The sequence below is a fragment of the Saimiri boliviensis genome, chromosome 1, assembly GCF_048565385.1.
Source record: "Saimiri boliviensis isolate mSaiBol1 chromosome 1, mSaiBol1.pri, whole genome shotgun sequence".
NCBI classification, from domain to species: domain Eukaryota; kingdom Metazoa; phylum Chordata; class Mammalia; order Primates; family Cebidae; genus Saimiri; species Saimiri boliviensis.
The window spans coordinates 251,777,126-251,786,805 of record NC_133449.1 but is presented as its reverse complement, the minus strand read 5'-3'; the positions used below and the strand labels follow the sequence as shown (position 1 = coordinate 251,786,805).

At 41.2% G+C, this 9,680-nt stretch overlaps 1 pseudogene; it reads right to left on the bottom strand.

The window, feature by feature from the left end:
• Positions 1-3,157: 3,157 nt before the first annotated feature.
• LOC120364997 (U6 snRNA-associated Sm-like protein LSm3 pseudogene) lies at positions 3,158-3,464 on the bottom strand (annotated as a pseudogene).
• Between the last annotated feature and the right edge of the window lie 6,216 nt (positions 3,465-9,680).

Here is a 9,680-nt window from a genome sequence, read left to right as displayed (position 1 = left end):
TGGGGCACTCAGTCCTGTAGAGCTGTAGGCCCTGCAGGCCCTCAGGCTATATTGATCCCCAGGATAAACCCACTCTGTTGGCTGTCTGGGTATCTGCCTCTCAATACCTTCAGCCCGCTTGAAAGGTGAAGAATCTCCCAACCAAGCTGGTTCTCGGTACAGTATAACGAGTTCATCCTCTTTCTGCTATTTGAACTGTGATCCCTGTAGTTAGGAGTACCAGGTAGGGTCCCAAGCTGGTTTGTTTTCCTTCCTTCCACCCTTTGAGGACATGATCTCCAGGCTGACGTTGATGTGCTGGGAACTCCAGGGACAGCACCTCTGCTAGGAGACCTTTGATTTTAAGGGAAGAGAAAGTGGAAGAAAGACTAAATACATAATTTTTGAGTAACTGATCTTCTGTTTTAAATGTAGGAACTGCGGTAGTGGAATATAAATAAGGCGACCCATATAGCATCTCATAAAGGGATAAGGCGACATCTTTCCGAAGGGTGGTGGTTCTGATTCTTTTTTTTTTTTTTAGACGGAGTTTCGCTCTTATTACCCAGGCTGGAGTGCAATGGCGCGATCTCGGCTCACCGGGTTCTGATTCTTAACAAGGTGATGGGAAGACATTTAGTTTAGGGTAATCAGGTCTCCAAAACTAATTTGGTTAGGTCACTTTTTAGAGTTTGGTTCCGTTTTTTTCTATTCTTCCTGAGGAAGGGGGATGCCAAGGGATATGATATTCCTATTTTGTATCTAGCACCTGGGCTAACTTTTTAATGACATGTGCAGTGAAATGGGTTCCATTGTCTGATTCGATGTTTTCTATTAGTCCAAACTTGGGTATGTTGTTCTCAAATAATGCCTTAACTGCATTACTGGTGGTTGTGCTTGAGAAAGGGATACCCATTGAGTAAAGTGATTTATTATTACGAACAAGTACTTCAGGTAACTGATTGGGGGACATTTTAGTGTAGTCAATTTGAACACTTTGGTATGGTCTTAGCCTTGGATCCCTTCCCCGAGGGGTAATTTTTTTTAGAGTTTGCTCATTAGTTTTTTGGGTTTTTAAAAAAAATATATTAAGTAATTATCTGTAACCTTTTTGGCTAGGGCATTAATTTCTATATACTCACAAACTCTGAGAACTGCATCACACATAGCTTGGGGTCCCCAGGGAATTCCTTGATGCAGCTGAGACAAGACCTCCTCCTGAAGGGCATGGATAACATTTCTTTGGTCTGGTAATAACCATTTTCCTTCTGAGTTTTCTTTGGCTCCTACTCTTTTCCTTTTCAGCAGAAGAGAAAATGGAGATTGCAGTAGAGGAAGGAAGACAAGGAGTTAAGTGAAAGAAAGATGTCTTGGAGGCAATGACAGCTTGTTTGGCTATTTGATCTGCAAGGTTATTTCCTCGACTTTTAAAGGAAAGATGTAATAAAAGATTTACCAGTCTTTTTTTATCTTATGAATAAATTCACTAAATTGATCTAATATGGTCAATTTTTTGATATATTTCATTTTTTTTTTCAAACTCTTTGCAGGTATGGCAAACCAGGACAAATAAGCCCACATCCTCTTGAACTTTTTATAACTAACTACATGCCCTCAAGCTGAGCTTCTGTTATCTCCTTTCACACTTGTAAAATGTCTGGCACAACCAGACATTTTACTTGAATTTTTTTCCCTCTTTTTCTCTTAACTTGTTACTAATAATTGGCTGAAAACATTATGGCTTGGTTTTACTTGGTAAAGTTAAAATAAGTGTACGTGTATACACACACACACACACACACACACACACACACACACACACACAATTTTAATTAGGAAGAAATACTTTACAGACCTGCTAATTTGAAAAGCTGTCATAGAAAGAAAAAAACTACAATAAAAAATCAGCAGGTTAAATTAATATAAAATGAGGAATTTACAGTGGAAAAACTAAAACATTCCAGTTGCTAAAATTAAAAACCTACTCAGGCTTATAGTTTGTTTTCTAAGGAAGTTATATTTTAGTGTACATTTTGAAATACTCCGAACATATATTCTATGTAGATTTTGAGTGCTAAAGTTAAAATTATAAATTTTGCGTGCAAGTTTTATTAAAAAGCACTGGTAGAATTATAGTATTTGCAAAATTTTAAGTTTTGGTGAATATTATAAATATTGTAATTGATATTAGAAAACCATGATGAATTTAGAATTAAGAGAAAACCCATTTTATATTTTGTTTGATTAAAAATATTAGGCTTGCATGTTTTAAATTAAAATATTAAAGAAGGACTGCAATTTAATAGTAATTTGTATAGTTTTAGCTGCTAGCAAAAAAACAACTGAAAATAATGAAAATATTACAACTGGTGTAAAGTAATTCTATGATGCTTCTATTACAAGAAAACAAAACTGTCCAGGGTTATGAACGGTCTTTTTACCAGTTAACACACAGCTTTTTTTTACACAAAAGTCTTTTTTGTTTGCTACCAGACTGGGCTTTGTTCCTCGCCCTCTGCTTGTTGGGCTGTTTCTGGTATGTTTTTATGCTCTTGCTGTCTTTTGCCATCTGTATGCCAGAGCCACATTTGTAAGCCTTATTAATTTTTACCTGAGTAATACTCGGCTGGATGCCCTCCTCTGGGCTGGGAGTTTTCTAGCAGAGGGGTGATTTCCGTTATACTTTTTGTACAGCTCTGGCAGGCTCTGCAGCTTGGGCTTGAGAGGGAGGGAGATTAGGGTCAGGGGTGACTGCCTTGGCTTGAGAGGGAGGGAGGTTAGGGTTAGGGGTGTTAGGCAGGGGAAGGTGGTTTAGGGGGTCCCATATGTTGGTGGACTGTTTGGGGGTGGGGACCTTTTTTTGAATGAGCAAACACCAATTTTAATTTAAAGAAAAAAAAATCAGAAAAGTATCTGAGAATAGTGGAACAAAATAAGCCCTGAAAAAGAATTTTGCGTCTTGGTGGTTATATTTATTGGAAGAGCCTGAGAAAAATGAAAATACCATTTAGCTTAAGAAGTTGTGAGTTATCTGCAAATGAACTCATTTCCGGAGTGGAATAACCCCCAGAATTATTTCTTAAAATATATGTGGGTTTCTCTTTTGAATATTTTGTACATTTAGAGAGGCCACTGTACAAAGTCTCCTGTTTTCATACAGGAAAAATAATTCTTTGTTTCAGCCAGTTCTCAGGGGAGGGGCAACCAGGACAACAACATCTTCCCAGACAAAGAGCATTGGAATATTCCTTTTCATTGATTTATATATCTCTTCATATATTTCTTCATCAGTTTCTATAGTAGTCAGTTTCTTCCACATCTCTCGAGATCATATTTAAATGTTGATCATAAGCATGTTATCTACCTCAAAGCTCTTGGTCATTTCTCATTTTCACATAAATTTGCTCAGCTAGACTGAGCCTAATAAGATCCAGGGAGTCCTCTACAGTGTTGGCAATTTGTTACTGGTCTATGTTGTCTGCCATGTTTCAAACCCTGCACCCTTGGGACCTTATTTTTCCTAAGGGAGTTGGCTTTTGGCTTATTTCCTACAGTCTTTAGGTGGTTCATTATCTTTCCAATATTTTAACATGAGACCTGAGGGAATATTATTGCTATTAGCTTTATCCTTCCCATTTTTTGCTTTACGTGGAGTATTGCCCATTTTGAGTGTTGGTCAGGCATAATCCCTCATAGTAGGGATTTCTTACTCTCCCTTCCCTAGGGGCTTCCTGAGGCTAATCCCTCATATTAGGGATTTTTTTGCCTTCCCCTTTCCTAGAGGCTCAACCTCTCTTACTGGAGATTTCTTGCTTTTTATTATTTTAGAGGTTTGGTATGAGGCTCACTCCCTCATATAAGAGATTTCTTGCCTTTAATTGCATGTCTCACTCACACACTGTTAACCTTCAAGATATCTCAACCACCAAGGAAATACTTTGTTGCCCCTGCAACGTTTTTTTACCTTGGTCTGTGCACAGAGTTAACCTGGTTGGTGTGATATGTAAGGATCCTTTCTGCCTGCATTGCTGAGAGTCTGGGTTTATTCACCACATGGCGTGGGTTTCGACTCTCTAATCCTGAGGCCATCACAATGAGGCAGCAGGATGCATCTCCCCGCGAGAGATGATTGGAAACCCCTCCCTGGAGGATAATGGGATCCCAGATGAGCCCCCAAATTTGTTGGAAACAAGAACTTGGGACCACAAAGAAAATGAGCACTTAAAGGATTTCTCAGCAAGACAAATTTAATTCTGCAGAAGAGTGCCGCTTAGGAACTTGGCCTCCAGGAGAGCACACCAAACGAAAGAAGAGGTTTTTATTTTGTAATGCCGTTTGTCCCTGTTACTATGTCCTGCCTCTATTGGCTGGAGTTGGACCACACAATCTAAGCTGAACCCAATTGGCTAACTTGAAGAGCGCAGAGGTGTGCCTAATGAGAAAGGAAGGGAAGATTTGGTGGGAAGAGCCTTTGAGGTGGGAGGAGTAATTTACAGAGTGAGTAGCAGGTGTAGCTTTGTAGATTAGGACTGGTGGAAAAGTTGTTTACTGAAACCAGGGCAGGGAGGCTCAAAGGATAAGGAAGTCTGGCCTTGAAAGCTGGAAATAAAGAACAAGGGAACCAACTAAACCCTTTAAAAAGGAACTTCTTGTATTTAACACTATGAACAATTGTATGTTAACAAATTCAATAAGCTGGAAGAAATGGACAGATTCTTAGAAAAGAGGCTGATATGTGATGAAAAAAAGTGAGAGTTGATTGGGAAGAGTCTAAATAAACCACCAAAAGTGTGTGGTTAATTGAAAATAGATAGACACTGTAAGTCGGAAACAAGTAGGATTGATCTAAATTCTTCTAAATTCTCTAATACAGAATCTATAGCTCCTGCACACTACAATCCTCAATTCTCATTCAATTCTTGTACAGAAATTCAAACCTCATACCAAATGTTTGAGTGCAGTTTCTTCTTGTAAGAGCTGCATAAGCTCCAAGCACACAAACCTTCTATCGTATTTTGACCTTTGCACGAAATACAATAAATACCACCTGTGGCACTAAAAAGTAAGCAAAAGCAGGAGGGGAGATAAGATTTGAAATAAGGGAACATCCCTGGGTGAGTTTCACTTGTTTTTGCAGATTCTTGCATGAGAGTAGGCTCCAGTCTGCACCATGAGAAGTGTGGCTGGAATTCTGGTAGATCACAGCTTTTCTGGTCTAAAAAAATTGAGACAATCAGCTGCTGGAAAGTAAAGAGGAATGCCATAAGTAAAAGAGGTAGAACCCCAGATTTTATGTATAAACTGTACTCAATCTTTCACTGACCACTAAATCATGCATATATTCTAAGTAGTCCAATTAAAAATGAAAGACCTGAACTGCTTTTTGAGTTGCTTCCCATAAGTCAGATTTTGCAGTTTGAGTCCAAATAAGTGAGGTGACTCCTAAAACAAAGAAAATTAATGATTTTTGAGGGAACATAAAATAATCCAGTTTCTACCAAATACCATAGTTAAAAAATTACATTAAAGGATCAGTCATATTCTAAGCGCTTAATAAATTAGAAAATGCTGGGATTGTATTTTATGCATGGCTAGAGACAGTTGATCATATAGTACACATGAATCATGGTAGCAGTTCATCATATTTAATATGAATATTTCATTTGAATCCTCTAATTCATTTTTTTGTGTGCCATTTTTAGTAGCAATAAAAATTTAAAGTTTTTTTAAAAAAAATCACAACGTCTAGGATACAATGCAAAATGACTCAACACATGAGAAGAAAAACAGGAAAACACACCCAATTTCAAGAGAAAAGACAACTAATGGAGAGACCAGTTCTAAGATCCCCAGATGCTTGATAGTAGACAGAGATTTTAAAGCAGCTATTAAACTGTTGTATCTGAGCGAGTCGTTAGGAAAGCACCACTCACTGAGATCTGATTGTGAGTCCTTTATTGCCGGCAACTGAGAGTCAACTCATGCTCAAAATCTCTTGGCACCGAGGAATATGATGCTCAGGATAAGGGGAGCAAAGTGGAATTTTACAGAAACAGAATGAGCAAGTTAGGGGAGGAGGCTGGTCACTAGGAAGCAGGAGTCTCTCATGATTGTTGATTAACTAAGTGGGGTATACAAGCGGTTTCCATGATTGCTGGTTACCAAGGGGGGCATTTCAGTGCTTTCCATATGATCAATCAAGGGGATATTCACAATAGCAAGTGGGCTTGTCAAACAGGGTGTCGTTACAACAGTTACATGTTTCTATGGTTCTAACCACAGCATGACCCAGCACTGTGTAACCCAGGTATGCACTCAAGGGAGGAATGGCAGAGGGGGAGAGGGGCAAGCCAAGATGGAGTCAGTCAGGCTCACTTCTAAAATGGAGGTACTTTGGTTCACCTCATTCTCAACTTGTGTTTTTGGGGAGTCAAAGCGTTGACTCTAGTTATAACAAGAGGGTTATATTGGGTCCTGAGATACCAAAGTTTGACAGACACTATGCACTGCCTTATGAAATTTAGGAACCAATTAAGAATGCAGGGCCCAAAGATTAAGCCTAACAGGAGGAGTAGAAGGTGTCCTGCTAGCCCAGTTATTAGGGTAGTTAGCCATGAACTCTAGGTGAACATATTTTGATACCATGGGGTGTTATTTTCTCGCTCCTGTTGGCGTCTAAGTTTTCTCGCACCCTTTGAAAAGCGTCTTTAATGATTCCAGACGGATTAGCATAAAAACAACACTTTCTCCTAAAGCAGCACATAAGCCTCCTTGGGAAAGAAACAGCACATCTAAACCTTGGCTAGGGATTCTACCTGGGTATGCAACCTATTTATGGCGGACTGGAGAGTTCCTATATCAGCATTGACTTGTTGGGACAAAGATACTAGTCCAGTCTCTCCTCAGACCAGGGCTGCAGTGCCGACCCACAAGTAGGTAAGGTCACAAGTGGTGGGGGCACCTCGGCAAACTCTGAGTGTACTTGAGGAGACGTGATGAGATGTTGTCCTTCTGGTCCACGGTACACATAAACCTGGGGGAGCATGTGAACTAACATGCACAGTCTGAGTTCAGTTCCACTGATGCAGTGCGTGAGACCTGTGGTGCAAGCCAACCATGTGTTGTTGGGTGCTCTATAAGAGACTGAAGGTTTTAGGGAAATTAATAAGGACTGGTTACAAGTAGCCTGGAAAGGAGAGGCAGATAGATTATACCCATTGCTAATTAGGCAGGTGGCACTTCCGGTAACATCCCCTAGTGTAAGGGAGCAAGGGAGTGCCTGACAGGAGAGAGGACCAGTCTTGAGAGTGACTTCAACTCCTAAACCAATGTAGTGTAGGGGTTTTGCCCTTAGGCATAGCCAGGAGTCTTGGGCTATTTTGGGTTGTGTAGTATTAAGAAGGTAATGTACCCCATCCAATATGGACATTAGGCTAGGCTGGTGCAGGTAGTGTTGAAGCCGAGATGGAGGGGTAGGGACTGGTGAAGGGACAGTTGAGCTAACTTTCTCTGGGTGTGGACATGGGGTCGCCTAAGTCAGTTAAAGCCCCAATCCGTTTAGGGGGACTCCATGGAACTGAAACTTTCTTTTGAATGCTAAACATAGTTCCAAAGTCACATCCTGTAATATACAGTCTAAATCCCCATGTCATGCCATAGCACCAATGAGCTGCGTTAGGATCATAAACAATTATGGTAAGGGGGTTGCAAACTCTTATAGTACACATATTAGGAAGGGACGTGTGAGCTATGGAAAGAGTCAAGGACCGAGTTGGTCCTCCGGAATAAGGGGCCAGAGTTACGCAAGTCCAGTAGGGGCAGAAGGACTTGGAAGTATCCTGGCAGTTAGTATCAGGGCGAATTCCAGGACAGAGGTAAAAATCAACAGTCTGGAGTTTCTTCTCTGCATGAGCAGATTCTCCACATCCGGTTTGGCTCGGTCCGAAGGCAGCAGCGAAGTTGAGGGCACCTACTCCGGCAACAACTTTGCTAGTAGCGACATTCCATTCTGAGGAACAGTGTTCAGAGCTGGTTCCTAGGAACAAAGCATATAAATCAACTGCAAGAGGGACCTGGTTGGAAGAGTCCTGCTTCCAAGTGGTGTTAGCAAGCACACGCCCTGTTTTGAAGGAAGTGAGGAGAAAAGAGTAGGTAGGAGTGGAGGGCATGGCGAGTGGAAACAGGTGGAAAAGATGAATTAGAAGAGTGAGTTTGATGACTTCACCCTACTTAAGTACAGCTTCAGGGGACCTGACCCAGGCTGTGAGATTCATGTCTCTTCTTGGGGTTTATTGGCCCTCTTGATGCGGGAGTGATGAATCCAAGCAGGAATGCTGACCACTTTTAGGGCCATTGGTGTGGTGAGGATGACAATGTGGAATACTTTCCAGGCAGGAGTAAGTCCTCCTTTTTGGAACTTTATAACATACACCAGGTCACCAGGATGGAAAGAATGGCAGGGCTTGTTCTGGTCAGGAGCTGGATTAGGGTGTGTTTTCCAGACGAGTGGCTGGATGATATCTTGAATCTGTTGGAAAGACTGCAGATACTGTAACAGATTTGCTTGGGAAATTTCTGCTAAATGGGTGTCTTTTAGGCAGAATAGGCAGAATTTTTTCATATATAATTTCAAAGGGAGAGAACCCCGCCTCGTAAGGAATACACCTAACTCCACGGAGGGCTAAAGGAAAGAGGTCTGTCTGTTCAATTTATACCAGTTTCCAAGATCAGTTTTGTAAGAGTCTTTTTTAAGATATGATTTATGCCTTCTACCTATCCAGAACTCTGAGGCCAATAGGCACAATGAAGTTTCTATTGAATGTTTAATGCCTTACTGACTGACTGAGCTATGGACAAGGTGAAGGCTGGCCCATTATCAGATCTTATGGCAAATGGCAGTTTAAATCAAGGGATGATTTCATCGAGTCAAATTTAACTACTGTGGAGGCGGTTTCATTTCTAGCGGCAAATGCCTCAGTCCATCCAGAGAAAGTGTCCACCATCACCTGGAGATACTTATCCTGCCTGGTGTGGCTTTACTTCTGTAAAGTCTATTTTTCATCTTGGTTTTTACTGGCCTGAAGACCTGATGCTTGCTTTTCTTCTTCTGGAGAGTAGCCTGGGTGATCAGGTAAATCAAGTGATGGGAAAGATACAGCAGATAATAGGGTTAAACGTGTGACCAGGAGCCGGGCTCTTAGGCATGGGGTCTGCCCTTTGATCTTTCTCGGACAACAGCTGTGTTTTCTTTTTGATGTACAGTCGCAAAAGCATACTGGCTGTTGGTGTAGACGTTGATGCATCTGTTCTTACCCCACAAGAGGGCTTGAGTAAGGGCAATTAATTCAGCCTTTTGTGCCCAAGTTCCAACTGGCTGGGCCTGGGCCCACAGAGTGTCTGTTTTTGTGGTGACAGCCACACCAGTCTTTTGCACTCCTTGCTTAAGGAAGCTGTTACTGTTGTGAATACGGTTAGCGTTCACCCTTTCCAATGGAACATTTTGGAGATCAGGTCGGCCAGTTTCTGCAGCCTCTAGCAGTTCTTGGCAGTCATGGACAGGTATGGTGTAGTCTGGATCAGGAAGTAGAGTAGCTGGATTTAAACAGCTTGTGGGGGAGAAAGTTAAATGAGGCTGATCTAACAGCACTCTGTACTGTAATATGCAGGCATTTGACATCCATTTACCAGAAGCACTGTGCAGT